Source organism: Uloborus diversus, chromosome 6, assembly GCF_026930045.1.
Source record: "Uloborus diversus isolate 005 chromosome 6, Udiv.v.3.1, whole genome shotgun sequence".
Taxonomy (NCBI): domain Eukaryota; kingdom Metazoa; phylum Arthropoda; class Arachnida; order Araneae; family Uloboridae; genus Uloborus; species Uloborus diversus.
The window spans coordinates 54,930,582-54,945,822 of NC_072736.1; the positions used below are offsets into that span (position 1 = coordinate 54,930,582).

General features: G+C 35.9%; 1 protein-coding gene across 3 annotated transcripts in view; it reads left to right on the forward strand.

Annotated features, from left to right (window-relative positions):
• Positions 1 to 3,934: 3,934 nt before the first annotated feature.
• The window catches only part of LOC129224722 (uncharacterized), a 140,251-nt gene continuing 128,944 nt past the window's right edge, over positions 3,935 to 15,241 (forward strand). For 2 of the 3 annotated variants that reach the window (XM_054859269.1, XM_054859270.1), the window contains exon 1: positions 3,935 to 4,166. The gene's annotated coding sequence lies outside the window, so the exon portion shown is untranslated. The remainder of the gene's footprint in view (positions 4,167 to 15,241) is intronic. The other variant, XM_054859271.1, reaches the window with a different exon arrangement.

Here is a 15,241-nt window from a genome sequence, read left to right on the forward strand (position 1 = left end):
ATTTGCCATTAGGGCTAGAAAAAGGGCCCCTCTGCCTATGAAAAGCCCCCCCCCCCCCAAATGATAGACTATGTAGAAAATTACAACAAATGTAGTTTTTTGTAGTAAGTTACCGCCCCTAAGCCAGGGCTAAGGCAGAAATACTTAAAATATACCACCAGCTCAGTTATTCCATCCGAGGACTGCAGTTTCGTGCTTTTTAGCATTCATCAGCCCGGAATAGGAATCACATGAGCTGGTGGCGAAAATCCTCTTAACGGAGCCAAGAGAGCCAAACAAACTGGTAGCTAAAGTAGAATTAGCACACCAGATGAGTGACCGCAGCAATGGTACGGTTCAACAACCAAAATGGTGCGGTTCAACCCCAGCAATGGTGCGGTTCAACAACCAAAATGGTGCGGTTCAACCCCAGCAATGGTGCGGTATATTATTCCTATCGTGGTTAACCCCGATAGGTAATAAAGCTCGAATTAGTAAACGAAAGTAAAAGTAAATTTATTTATAATTTTGGGAAAATGTTTTTATCGATTTTCAAAGTGACAAATTCGAAAGATGTGGAATGAAAACATACAAGTCTCAGGGAACTCCTGAGAGAGTTTCGTAGAACCCTGGTGCTTCGCGGAACACAATTTAAGAAACGCTGTGTTAGAGTAAACGTTAACTGAATCTTTACTATGCCTCTTCGACGAAAGGAAGTGAAATTTGAGCAAAATTCGGAGTTTGAACGGGGCAGAATCGTCGACCTTCGTGAAGCTGGATTGTCTTATTGTGCAGTAGTCGCTCGTGTGCAGCGCAACAGCAGCACAATCATGCGTGTTTGGAAGCAGTGGGCGGACGAGGGTCGGACATCTCGGAAATCCGGGAGTGAACCCCGAAATGTGACATCAGCTCGCGATGACAGACACTGCGAATGGACCGCACAGCTTCTTCTAGACAATTGGCAGCACAGTGGCCAACATCTAGAGGTGTTTCATTGTGTGCTTCATCAATTCGGAGCCGTCTGCTGCAGCGTGGTCTGCACGTACGGATTCCTTTATACAGGATTCCTCTCACGCAGAACCATCGTCGCCGGCGACTACAGTGGGCTAATGTGCAAAGGAGCTGGTGTGCCGATTGGAAGCAGGTCATCCTTTCTGACGAATCCCACTTCAACTTGTGACACCGTGATGGCCGAATTCGTGTCACAGGCGCTATACCGGTGAACGGCACATTCCGGAGTGCATTATCGAACGCCACAGTAGATGAACACCCGGAGTTATAGTCTGGGGTGCCACAGCATATCATGGACGATCACAATTGTTACGAATTGTTGGTAATTTAAACAGTACCCGATACATAAACGAAGTTTTACAGCCCCAAGCTGTTCCTTTGCTTCAAGGATTGCCAGGGGCTGTATTCCAGCAGGATAATGCCCGTCCACATGTCGCCAGGACTGTCAAATCCTACCTTGATTCGCAGTAGGTACAAGCTTCTTCTTTGGCCTGCATATTCCCCGGATACGTCACCGATTGAACATGTGTGGGATTTCGTTGGGCGGCGCAGCGTCTCGATCGTGATCCTCGTTCTGTTGCTTTGACAGACGAACTTTGGTTGCGCATACAAACAATATGGAATTCTCTTCCGCAGGCAGACATTCAAACTTTGTTTCACTCCATGCCGAGTCGTGTAGCAGCTCTTACTGCGGCGTGTGGTGGCCACACAAAATACTAATTTCAATCTCTTTTTATTGTTTGTTTGGTTTGAAAATGTAATCATTTATTTGTACCATTACCATTCAACTGTGCATTAAATTTCATTCAACTATGATGCTTCCTTCATAGTGTTGCAATTTTCACAAACAGGAGTGTATTAATGGATTGATGTGCATGCTTCCCTTAAGCCAGAGAAAAAGCTTTTGCAACAAAAATGGCTGATTTGACACAAGCCACAATTGTTTCTGTTTCCTATGCACTGCTACCATTTAGTAACATGAATTGAAATTATAATCTTTAAAGTAATTGTACATTCAGTTGGTATATAGCCTTCTACTTTTAAAAGATTGAATGCGAATCTTATTTTAGGACATTTTTGTTGGAAGTACCAATCACTGGTGACCTGCCAATAACTAGGGGTGTTATCCTAGTTCAAAAATTGCAGTTTTAGACGATCTATGGTGATGTTAAGGGAAAAAGAGATGCGGGAGTCATCCCTCCGAAATTTTTTTAAACTGAAGCCTAAAAAGCGCGATTATAGGCATTTTTGTTAAAATTTAGTGCAACGCCAGCTTTTTAAAATTAAAGCTCTGAAAACGTAATTTAGACCAACTTTCGATGAAAGGGAGGGGGGGGGGGGGGGGGTGAAGGGGCTCGCTCAAGAAATGTTTCGTCATTGAAGCACTAAAAGCGAGATTTGAGACGTTTTTCGATGATGTTGGTGAGAGAGAAGGGGGTATTCTCTCGAAAAATTTTTGATCTGTAGAAAACGCAGTTGTAGAAGATTTTTGGTAATGTTATTGGGTGGGGAGATTCCTCCCCTGGCAAATTTTTAAGTTGAAATTGAATTAACGTAATCGTAGGCGATTTTCAATACTGTTTGAGGGGTAGCGGGTTCTTGAGACTTCCCCCGAAACTTTTTCTGAATTGAAGCCTTAACAATCAAATTTTTGAGTATCTTCGGTAATATTAGGAGGAGGACAGGTTTGGGAGACCTCAGGAAGTTTTTTTTAAATTAAAATCCAAAAGACGAAATTTATTCGACCTTGAATGATGATGAATGATTGATTGAGAGGGCGTTTCTCGGGGGTCACGTTGGGAGAACTCTCATGGTTTTTTTAGAAATTGCAGTCCTAAACACCCATGTGTGGACCATCTTTAATGATGTTAGGGCAAAGGATGGGGATCGAGAACTTTTTCCCGGAATTTTTCCAAAACCTTAAGTTTTAAAATCTCACTTCCAGGTCAGCTTTGGGGACGTAAAAAAAGAAGGGTTTGGAGTTCCTCACTCTTTCCTCAGTTTGATTACGTCCATATCTTCATTTTAAATTTTAATTATTGATAAACATAACATATTGTAGTAATACTTTCTCCTAATTTTCCTTTGACAAACACGATTACTTGCTTGGATTTTCCATAATACATTTTTGCAATTTCTAGCCTAATATTTTTGTTGTCTTGAAATATAAGAGTCTGCGACCCCAGAAAAAGAACTTTTAACATTTTGAACGGATGTGGTAATTTTCTGCGATAGTTTAGATCTTTATTCCACTTCATTTTAATTTAAATATGCCACATGCGTCTCTAGATGAAGCTTTGATTTACCAAGGGTTTCTCGAACCTAAATTTTTGGGTGGGGGGGGGGGGGGGAAATTCTCCATTTGCAAAACGGAACTTCAAATTTTACCGAATGTTTATATAGGGTTTGGTCACATACGTAAATGTAAGGAAAAGGGTCAATAAGATATTAATTTGAAGACACCGGGCATGTCTCCAAATTTGCCGAATCGTCAAGCAGAAGATTTACCTTACAAGGAAATTTTGGGGAGGTCACAGTGACTTCATATCGGGACGACTCTGGAGGACACTGCCCCGGTAGCCCCACCCAAACTTCCTAGCTCTGTTTGTTTGAATTTTTATTGTATTTCGGTGTCTTTCGGTGCATATGATTTTTTTTTACCCTTCCGTTTTTCTTACAGCAAGACGTCCAAAATCTATCCATAATTCATGGAAAAGTTGCCCCCAAGCATACTTACAAAACTAAATAATGTGCATCAATCAAGAAGATGGTTAGATTACAGCTCCGTGTAAAATTTCAATGCTTTGTGCAAAATCAAACGCTGAGACGAAACAGGAAAAACATTTCACACACGATACTCAAACAGAACAGATAGATCAGCTGTCAGCTGCCATTTCAAGGGTCAGCGCGGCAGCCAGTGGCGGCGCCTGGCGGAGATCGCGATGTTGACTTGGCCGTTGTCATGGTTACTTAATTCGGCGGCGGGGGAAGCGAATTAATACATACACAAGAAAATATCACATTATCATCACATTCAGTTTCTTGAACCGGTTTGGAAACTGGCTTTCGACTTGTGGAGGAAGACTCTTCGTCAAAAGTCGCGTAACATTGGTGAGTGTCGGAGTGAAATTCGTTCTTGGCAAAAAGTTATGGATAAAACATGAATCCGATAACCGGTGAGTTCACAGATTTATTTATTATATTTTTTCAATCATGTATATCTGTCACCGATTCCGAACAGGTTCTTGTAGGAATGGATGAATCATTTGTTCTCTTCGGGGAACATTCCAATTATGACGTTTCTCTGCTTAACTCTTTCCTTTACCACGCGGTAGGAAGTCTCGGAGCGCAAGTGGTTTTCCTTCATTCCATGGACGAAAAAGTCGAATACAATATTTCACAAAGCCGAAATTCTTGCATACTTTCCATGCTATCATCGATTGGAAGAATGCTGTCTGAATGTCAACCATTATAAAAGGAAAGTTCAGTCTTTTCATTTGACTAAATAGGAACAACCTTTTTTTTTTCTTTGAAAAAACTAAATTTTTTTCAATTACTTCATATTCTTTGCCAGAAAACTTTTAATCTAAGAAACTGTCATTATCAGCCAAGGGCGGATCTCAGGAGGAGGTAATTTATTTCAGATGCCCCTGAATACTTTCATGGAAGATCGTCTCAAATTAAGTCCTTTTTTTTTCCCCGAAACTTCTATTTGTAGAAAATTCCGAAGGAGTGTTCTGAAGTCCAACTTTTACCCGAAAAAACTTAAAGATTCCGATCTGTATCACTAAAGTGTTAAACGATGTGCTGCAATTGCGTTTTCAGGACAACAATTCTGAAAAGATTACGAGGGAGAGCCCTCTTTTTTTCGTAACATTATTATTAAAGACCGACGACCGTCTAAAATTAAGTTTTTGAAACTTCAGTATCGAAAATATGCTGAGGGCGTTTTTGCATCTCGGCTCCAGAAGAGAGGGCGATCGTCCATCCGTCAGTGTGATCAACGAAGATTTAGAGCGAATTTTAACTTCGTCACTCTTTTTCTTCAACGCAAGCAGTTTTTTTAAGGGACTAGTAAAACCGAATCTTTAAATTTTCCGGTCCGATTTTGAAATAAAGTTCGAAAATCAGAGACGGTCAGAAAAGCCGTTTTTTCATAAAATCTATTTATGCTAAAAATTGTTCGTAGTTTCATGTTCTAGTGTCATAAGCAAAAAGTAAAATATTGTTACAAAGTGCACAATTAATACGACGAAAGACAGTTTTCAAAATTAAGTCATAATTTATTACTTTGTGAATTTCCGGTTAATTGGATTTCCATCAGAGCGTGATGTAAATCTGCCCATACTACAAGGCGAAGAAAGACTCTTTGTAGAATACTTTTTGCCTTTATATCGTGATTAATACAAAAGTTTTTTATCACTTTATTATAGCCCAATAGAAAACTGGGGTCGGGCAAGTCAGGCGACAGCTTTAATGTTCTCCAAAGTTTTAACTTCTTCCCTTTTAAAAATATCCGAAAAATACATTCAGCGATTTTTTTTTTTTCTTGATTTAAACACATGGTCTAGAATGAACTTCCGCGGTGGATCAAGTTCTTTAGATAAAAGTTTCACGTAAGAGAGAGAAAAGTGCAATAGGAAAACATCAGGGGTGCCCACATTGGGGGGTTATGGCACAGACTGCGCCATTGAAGTTTTCAGGGGCATTTTTCACTTTGGAAGGAGGGTGTCTTCGTAATATTTAGGGGGGTGCGCCCTTGCTTTTAGGGGGGGGGGACCTTAAAAACATGCAATATATTTGACCCTGAATAGAAATAGCTCAGTTTTTTTTCTAGGGAAAATCTCTTCATTATAGAATAATGGTGCTGAAGAAACCATTTTACAAGGGGTAGGCGCTATAGGGAGGACATAAATATTGCTTTAAAGTTTCATCTCAATGTCAACAGGGGCGCCCCGATGGCAGGTGACTGTAACCTTCCAAAAATTACCTCATTCGGCAAAAATTGGAGTTCAATTCGGCAAAATTATCTTTATACGTCAAAATTTGGAGTTCCATATTCAGAAAAATTATCTTCATTCGGCAAAATTTGAGTCATTCGACAAATTGGGCATTTCCGCCTTCCCAAAAATTAAAGTTCCGGGACCTCTTGTATGTCAATATACCCCAAAAATGACCCATGGATAAGTTCAAGATTTTTTTTTTACAATCCCAGTCTTCCGTGAAAATAGTAAATGCTTTTTAGCATATTACAAGCCATAAAATCCTATCAAAGGTCAATGACTCTAAAGACTGATTCAATTCTTCAGCAATGATTATTGAAACTGCAAAATAATAAAGAAGCAGCCAAAACTTCAGTAGCATTCGCACGTAGTCACATTACAATTCCAAACGAGCTGATGTGTGCATCACATGACTTCTTTTACACCAATTTAATATTATTCCCCCATTGTTGGCAATTTTAATGATTCAATAGTTAACTCTCTAAATATCATCAAGAGTGGCCAAATTGAAACCAGATTTAAAAAAAAAAAATATCGCCAAATTTGTCGCCAAGTTAGCGACAAAACTTGGAGACCAAAAGACTGGCGATATATCGCCAACTGTCCGCAAAATTATAACACCACTTGAGTTTGCATCGAAATTAACAATGATTTCCCACCAAAACGGTGCAAAAAACCCCTTTAGAAACACCCGAATGCAACCAAAAGGGGAGGTGCCCAACTAGACCCCACTAGGAGTCTACGTACCAAATTTCAACTTTCTAGGACATACCGTTCTTGAGTTATGAGACGTACATACGCAAATACATACGTACATACAGATGTAACGAGAAAACTTGTAATTAACTCGGGAATCGTCAAAATGGATATTTCGCGTGTCTATACGTTCTTACGCACTTATCCACGTGTGGTCGAGTAGAAAAAAAAAAAAAAAAAACAACTCAACACTCATTCGGGGGTCAGCAAAATGGAAATTAAGGTCGATTTTTGAGTGAAAATTTTTCCGCGAATACAATACTTCCTTTTTTGTAAAAGGAAGTAAAAACAGCTTCTCTGCGCATATCCTAATCGACTAAGGAATCATTCGTGTGATCCGTGTCCTTAAGTCTACATCAGGGCCGGATTTAGACTTAACGGGGCCCTAAGCTATTTCAGGTATGGGGCTCCTTTTGTAGTTGGAACAACGTTTCTCTCAGTGGTGTAAGAGGCATTAAAAAAAAAAAATCCCTTTTACTATGTGTTGTCTCTTTCCTCTGATACATACAGCAGTACTTTTACTTGCTGTAAATGAATACGAAAAAAATGAATGAATACGAAAATAAGTGAATAAATAAGTGAATGAATAAAGGAAGGAATGTAAATGAATTAATTGACAAACGAAAACGTTAGTGATTTATATAAAATGATTGAGTGAGTAAATGGAACAAACTATTACACTTTTCACCATTCACTTTACCCCGCATGTACTTTACTAATTGTACAATTTATTTAAAATACAAATAAGCTTAATATTAGCTAAATTAATACTGCATTGAATATTAGGAAGCCTTAATTAATATTTAAGATGTTAATAACGAGAATTTCATCATTTATTGTTACAAAAATAATTTTTGACTTAGGACAAAGTGTTACAATATGAGTACCAATTTTTGAAAAATTGCCTGTATGTCGTACCTGCTTTAATCTTCGGTGGTATTTTTTTCTTGACTGTAATAGAATACATATATTGTACTATATACTTAAAATAATACCAGATAGGTGGAGCTAAAAGCAGCGTAAATATTTCACCATTTCATTTTGCCCCGCTATTTCACTTTGCCCCCTGTTCCCCTATTTATATAATATTTTCCTCGGGTCTTGATGCATAAACTAAGATTATCTGATCTTCCTGAGGTTTAAATTTCTCTCTGATTTTTAGATTTTTACCCTTTTTACTTCTTTTACAAAAAAGGAAGTATTGTATTCGCGAAAAAAATTTCACTCAAAAATCGGCCTTAATTTTCATTTTGCTCACCCCCGAATGAATGTGAGTTCATTTTTCAACCCGACCACACGTGGATATATGCCTCGGAACGTACAGACACACGAAATATCCATTTTGACGATCCCCGAGTTAATTACAACGAGTTTTCTCGTGACGTCTGTATGTATCAATGTGTTCTAATGTGAGTATGTGTGTGTATGTATGTCGCATAACTCAAGAACGGAATGTCCTAGAAAGTTGAAATTTGGTACTTAGACTCCTAGTGGGGTCTAGTTGTGCACCTCCCTTTTTGGTTGCATTCGGATGCTCCAAAGGGAGTCTTTTGCTCCTTTTTGGGGGAAATCATTGTTAATTCCGATGTAAACTCAAGTGCTGTTATCGCCAGTCTTTTGGTCGTCAAGTTTTGTCGCTAACTTGGCGACAAATTTGGCGATATTTTTTTTTTAATTTGGTTTCAATTTGGCCATTCTTGGTGATATTTAGAGAGTAAACTATTGAATCACATTAAAACTGCCAATAATGAGAAAATGACATTAAATTGGAGTAAAAGGAAGTCATGTGATGCACAAATCAGCTCGTTTTATTTCTTCTTCAAACAATCGATTGGGATAAACGAATATCATTAGCACACACTACGACCAGAATAATTTAATCTAACTAGTTCAGATCATTCAATCTACATGGCGGTGCTTTGGAAGTTGTAAGTAAGACTACAAGTTCCGGTACACAAGTTTAAGCATTTAACAAAATGAAACAAATTTAATGACTCATTGTTTGAAATGCCCCACACAATTACATGGATATTTCTCGTAACCGATTATGGTGCTACATTTCTGATTATTTTACATTGCAATCAATAAAATCGCCGATGCATGATAGACGCTTTGAATGGCTGGTCACTGAAAATACCCGAAAGTGCAATGCAGGAGGGGGAAAGCGCGGTTGCATGTCAAATGATCAATTTGCTATTTTTTATCACAGTTGATTAACATTGTGCCATTTAAGCAGACGGGTAATTATTTGCTGCTCAACTTATGTGATACATTTTTGTGTAGTTTGTAGTTGTGTCTCCAGAAATGCTATTGTTCCAATGAACTTGTCTAGTATAGATTATCTGGTAGTAATTTTGTCTTCGATACGGAATAGCTCATTTTCTTCGTAAAGACTAAAATCTGTTAGAATTTAAAGGAACCTTGTTATTGAATTGAAAAATGACAATGGACATCCATGATTTCTTGTGCATCTAACGCCCAAATTTGTACATTGATCATTGCGGCATCTACCTTTATTCCAATCCACCGGAGATCTAGATATGATCCATTTCACATCAAGCCAGTGTTAGCAAATTTTTTCCAAAACAGAAAAAAATGCGGAAAGCCTCATGGAAAACACTGGTCGGAGGAAAAAGGTTTTTCGAAGTGGAAACTATGGTAGGAACTTATTTTAAGAGTCTTCCAAAAAGTGGCATTTTGTATGATAAAGCAAATGTATTTTTGAAGAAAACAAGGAGAACATATAGTTGGACCTATTAGCAATTTATTGCACAAGATAAATTAGTAGTTAAAATATTTAATACTACTATAAACTTCAAGTTAAGTAGCACACAATGTATGACATTATTATGTGATTTCATAAAAATTAGTAGTTCTAGATAAAATAAGTAGGGGAATGTGGGGAAAAGTGAAATAGTTAAGATGACTAAACTTTTTAAAATGAACAAATTGGAAATTTGTTTTGAAAATTATAGTACATAAAGAAGGAACGTTGTATTTTATAATAAAACTTGCATTGAAGCAATAGTTTTTGTTTTTAGCAGTAAATTTGTGCCTTCCAAAAAAAAGCAAAAATGTCACTTTTTTTTTCATGGGGCAAAATGAAAAATTAAATTCTTTTTAATTAACTATTTTCTATTCAACTATAAAACGTTTTTTCGATCAAATAAATCAGTAAAAAAAGGTTAAATGAATAACTGAAAGTATAATAGAGCAACAAACGAATAAGTATTAAATAAATAAATAAATATGCAATGAAAAATAAATTATTGTAATGAGTAAATGAATAAGAAAATAATTGAATAAATATAAGTGATGAAATGAAGGAATGTGAATGAATCAATGAAGAAATAAATTTGCATGTTATTTAATAAATGATTGAGTGAGTAAACGAAATAAACTTTTTCACTTTGCTTCATCCACTTTGCCCCGCATGTACTTGACTAATTGTAAAAAAATTTTAAAATACAAATATAAGCTTAATATTGACTAAATAAACGGAATATTAGAAGGTCTCAACTAATAGTTAAATTGTTAATAACATGAACTTTATCATTTTATTAAAACAAAAATTATTTTTGATATCAAAATATTACAGTCTGAGTATCAGTTTTTGAAAATTGCCTGTATTATGCTTTAATCTTCTGCGGTATTTGTTACTTGACTGGAATAGACTACATGTGTGAATACATAGTTGAAATGTTGCCAGATAGGTGGCGCTAAAAGCAGAGCAAATATTTCACCATTTCACTTTACCCCCGCTATTTCACTTTGCCCCACATTCCCCTACCATAGAGTCTCAAAACTATGTGAAATTCAAATTTTCTACATTTGAAAATCTTTATAATAAAATTGATTGAAGAAATATTACGACTGAAAATTAACAACTGTCACACATGCTTTGTTAAGGTGATACTAATATAGAAAAATATTCGAAAAATTAGACCCCCAATAGTATTTTAAAATCAGTAATTCCGATACAAATGCCAGATTTTTTTTCTTAATCTTAAGAATAAAATCTTGGATATAATATAAAATATAATAACGTAAAATGACGTAATATTTTTAGAACAATTACTTGCTATTTGTAGAAACTGACAAACATTTCCTGGGAAACTGAGTGTTTTATTAAAAGTACATAGTTTATTTTCCCAAAAATAATATTCCTAATGTTAATGATGTCATCTTCTTGCATTTGATGTAATTTTTCTAAGACTTTATTTGTGCTAATTTAAAAAATTCGAACTTTCAACAACTGTTTTTATTTTGTCCATTTCTTCCAGTTTCTTATGATTTTTTTCCAGTTTCTTCTCTTCTGGAAGACATTGGTTTCTTTCGGAAGAAACTTTTAACCCTGCGTTTACCGAACTTATAAGCAATCTTTCCCGCAACTCATTTTTAAGTAATTACTTCCTAAATAATTTCAACGAACGGACCTTTTTTTCCACTGTCATTCCACTAAGGGGTGAATGTTTAGCTGTGACGCAAAAATGATTTCATTCTAAAATCTTGCCATTCTCCATTAACCAGACTAATTGTGCTGAGGAATACAGTCGAACTCGCTTATAACGAACGCGAAGGGACTGCGATATTTGCTCGTTGTAACCAAGTGCTCATAAAAAACGAGTTAGTGAAAAAAATCATGAAAGTTTATACATGCTTGTTTGTTGTTTTTATGTTTCTGTTTCGTACCAAAGAAGTAAGTTATTTGATTTGAACTCTCTTATTGTCTCTTTCTTGTTATTGTTTTTTGAGGAACGTTTGTCCGAAAAACATCATTTGCATGCGTAGCTTCAAAATAGTTCGAAGTTTTTCTGCACTTTAGGAGCCAAGTATAACCAGGGCTATGTGACTTCAAATTCTTCACTTTTTTTTTTTTTCATGGTGGTCGCTTTCATTCTTTCCCCTCTCTCTTGGCTTTCAGAAACAATATTCTCGGAAGTATATCTCGTAAATGATAACACTCTCTTCAACAAATATATAGTTTTTAAACGATCCTCTAGTCCACGAATTAAAAAAAGGGCCTTGTCCTCACTTGTTTTAATAATTTATGTCTTTTCTGTAACTTTCGGTTGAATCAAAATGTTAATGGAAATGTTTTTCTAAAAATAGAATAATCTTTTCTAAGGAGGAAATCAACAGACATTTCATGAATTACAAAAATATTTCTCGTTTTAAGCGGGATTTGCTCGCTAAAAGCGAGTTTCGTTCTCATAGGCTTAACATTGTACCAACCAAATCGTTTTTGTTTCCTCGCTGAATCCAAGTTCTCGTTAACCCTTTCAGACGTGGCGTTTGGTAAACCGGGCATGAACTTTAAACAGCTGCTAATCATTTATTACTTGAATAAATTTGTCGATTTTTTTCGTAGTTAATTCTTTACAGTCTGCTTATTATTATCTGTGCAAGAATTTTTCTTTTGGGGATTGACAACATTATAAATAGGGGTTTGGAGAATGGGACTGGCTCATTTTCCCAACCACGGATTCTCATCGCAAAAGTGAGGGGTTTTTTTTTTTTCTTTCTTTTTTTAAAAAATATATAATCTTTGATTGATCATTTCAAATGCTTATATTATGTTTTATTATTGTTTAGAGAATATTTTACAATGAAGTTTGTTTGATGTTTCATCGTTTTTTTTAATCTGAAATATGTATTTCAATAATATTTGTCCGGATTATTGGACATCTCATAACTCTTTTAATTTTTCACCTATAAACTTGAAATTTTGTCTATAAGATGCTCTTTACCATAGTACACTGTCTACCAAATAAAAACATTTTTGGTTAAGTTTTTCAAAATTCCGTTTGAAAGGGTTAAAACTGGGCTCGCTATAAGCGAGTTCGACTGTACAAAAGAAGCCGCGAAAACATCACCAGTGCTCCGAGCAAGAAATATCTCTTGTGAGCAATACATTTTGTTCTTCCCAAAACCGCACAAATCGTTTGCTTCCCCTCGCCTGACATCATTCTTTCCTCTGCGCCCCCGCACAGTGCTGAGGTTGCGGGGTTGCTTGTTTACGCCACTGCCCTTTTGTCTGGCTTTGAGATCAAGGTTTCTCCGCCGGCAGGTTAAATCATGGAAAAATTCCCCGATCCGTCAGACGTTGGATACAGAATAGTGTAGACCAGGAAAAGTTTTGTGGATTTCGTGGTCGTAAAACGAGTTGGCCGTGTACGTGAAAGAGAAAAACATACCAACTTAATATCTCTTCCTTATTCTTTTTTTCTGGTGAGGGTAGATCCATAAACAATATACTCACGTTTTAAAATGCGTTAAAAATGATCTGTGCTGATGTATTTGATTCCAACTTGAGAATAATTTACATTAGCGCTGCCTCGAGTACTCGGTATTCGGCCAATTTGACGAGTGCTCCACTAAATTTTGACTATATAGGGGAGTGTTGTACCTTGGGACACTTTTCATATTTTAATTTTTAACGTCAATTATTTTGATCAAATTTAGATCTTAAAGTCACATGATAATACCCCAACATGCTTCTATGCAATACAGTTTTTAAAATTCAGGACAGTTTGAAAATAAAATTTTGCCAACCGTTTAAAGTAAAAGTTCCAAGCTGTCCCATAAATACAACATCCTATTGTACCTTGGGATACAACCACACAACCTGATGTACTATGGGAAAGTCTTCATGATTCAAGAAACATCCATATACTTAAACCAATTTTGCACCAGAAAACCAAAAAAAAAAAAAAAGTTTTCTTTTCATGGTGAATTAAATCATGGATATTTAATAATGAATTATGAATTATTATCTAACATTAAATGTGTTTAAAAGACTACATAAGATTAGAACATTGTTCCATGTTCCTTAACATATCTTAATTATTAAGAAACATGCATATATTGTACCTTGGAAAGTGTCCTAAGTACAAAATGTTTGGCTGTCTCAATGTACAATCACAAGATGGTGTAAGAAAAACCAAAATGATGATCAATCTAGGTACACTAACAATATTTTCTCATAAGCAAATTATTTAAAATACAGTGAAGCACCATTTATGCGTTTTTGAAGGGACTGCATGAAAGAAGCGTATAAAAGAAAAACGTATAAGAGGTATACATTAACGCGTATCGGACACTTCATGACCAATTTAAAAAGCGTATAAATGATAAAAAAGCATAAAAGAGAAACGTATAAACGATGCTTCACTGTGCTTCTCTTTTATACCAAAATAAAATTCAGTTGATTAAATTTACAAATACAAAGACAGAAACTGAAATAAAAATGAAAAAAATATTTACTTTTGGGTAATGAAATTTTCTTTCTCTCACAAAATGGTCAATTTTACTCATTTGATGCTGATTTTTACTATAGCACCATTTAGTGGTGAAGAGATTACAAAATTAGATTAGAGATTACAAAAACATGGCTGCTAAAAATAGATTCTTAGAAATGATCATTGTCCTAAGGTGCAAACTTCCCCAGGTACAACACTCTCCCCTACTTGATCTATACCAAGTGTAAATATTAAACATTCGTGAGTACGAATGATGATAAAGAGTTTTAAGTAATTAAAATAGTACTCAAATATAAATTTAAAATAATACGCAGTTATTTACGACTGCTCAGCTTGTAAGTTATGACTTAATAAGTAAAATTTAAGAAAAACTCCAAAAGTATTGGTTATTTCTCCATCTTATGGTTTTGAAACGCATTGGGCAAAACTTTACCATCCGATTCATTCTGTTTTAGAACTCTCGAATGTGCCTAACACTGCCTAAGTAATTTTGGAACTAGCCCTTGGTAGGGGTTCCAAGAAAAATAGAAAACATCGTCAAAGGACCCAGTTAGGGAACCTCTCTGTTCTAAATCAAGAAAACAGAATATATAGGGGAAAAGGGGGCTCATGTGAACACGGGCACATGTGAACATGGTATGTTTTACTAAGATCGCTTCAAGCTAAAAATCTGGAAAATTTCTCAAAACGGACAGTAGCAGTTGTACCTCTTGGAAAAACATTTAGAGCAATGAGCCATTTTATGTTTCTGTGGTGGCAACTTCTTTGTTTTCGCAGGTGTGGAAAATTTTTTATCACTGTCTTCTTCACTTGATAACATTTTTAAGCCTAACTGCTAATCTAAATCTAACTATTACGAACCATTGTAAGAACATTCAAGTAAATTTACGACAATGTTTCAATTTTTTTATTACATTAAAAATTGTTTATTTTTGCGAATTAGGTCTAAAGTAGACGATTTGGCACTTTGCAACATCTAGGAGCCCAAGTGAATAGTTCCCATAGCCGCTCTCCGTAATATTATTCGGAACTCCAGCGCTCGAATACGCTACCTTGCGGTGATTTACAAAACTGCCGATGAAACTAAAACATTGCCACGTTGCGTTCCACGTGTGTCTGTTGACGTAAACACAGGCAGTTTGTTCTGAGTATTTATTAACGCAATCGATGAGTCTTAGTTTGCTTTCAGCTACAGAAATTAATTCGTCCCTTAGTAGTATTCTCGAGCTT